Source organism: Austrofundulus limnaeus, unplaced genomic scaffold, assembly GCF_001266775.1.
Source record: "Austrofundulus limnaeus strain Quisiro unplaced genomic scaffold, Austrofundulus_limnaeus-1.0 Scaffold928, whole genome shotgun sequence".
Taxonomy (NCBI): domain Eukaryota; kingdom Metazoa; phylum Chordata; class Actinopteri; order Cyprinodontiformes; family Rivulidae; genus Austrofundulus; species Austrofundulus limnaeus.
Window position 1 is genome coordinate 161,832 of NW_013953330.1, and position 555 is coordinate 162,386.

Consider the following 555-nt stretch of genomic DNA (forward strand, 5'->3'; position numbering starts at 1 on the left):
GTGAGTTAAAATGACACAAGGTTCAACAATAAACTTAATTTTTTAGTATTCTGATGTCTTTGGATAAAGTTTATTGGTAATACAAACACCTGGACACCACATGGAACACTGGACCAGCTCTACACCCTCAGCAGGGTCCTGGAGGGTACATGGGAGTTCGCCCAACCGGTCTACATGTGTTTTGTGGACTTGGAGAAGGCGTTCGACCGTGTCCCAAGGGGGGCCTTGTGGGGGGTTCTCCGGGAGTACGGGGTACTGGGCCCTTTGATACGGGCTGTCAGGTCCTTGTACGACCGGTGTCAGAGTCTGGTCCGCATTGCCGGCAGTAAGTCGGGCTCGTTTCCGGTGAGAGTTGGACTCCGCCAAGGCTGCCCTTTAACACCGATGCTGTTCATTAATTCATGGACAGAATTTTTAGGCGCAGCTGAGGTGTTGAGGGGATCCGTTTTGTGGCCTTAGGCTCACATCTCTGCTTTTTTTGCGGATGATGTGGTCCTGTTGGCTTCATCGGAACGAGATCTACAGCTCTCGCTGGAGCGGTTCGCGGCCGGGATG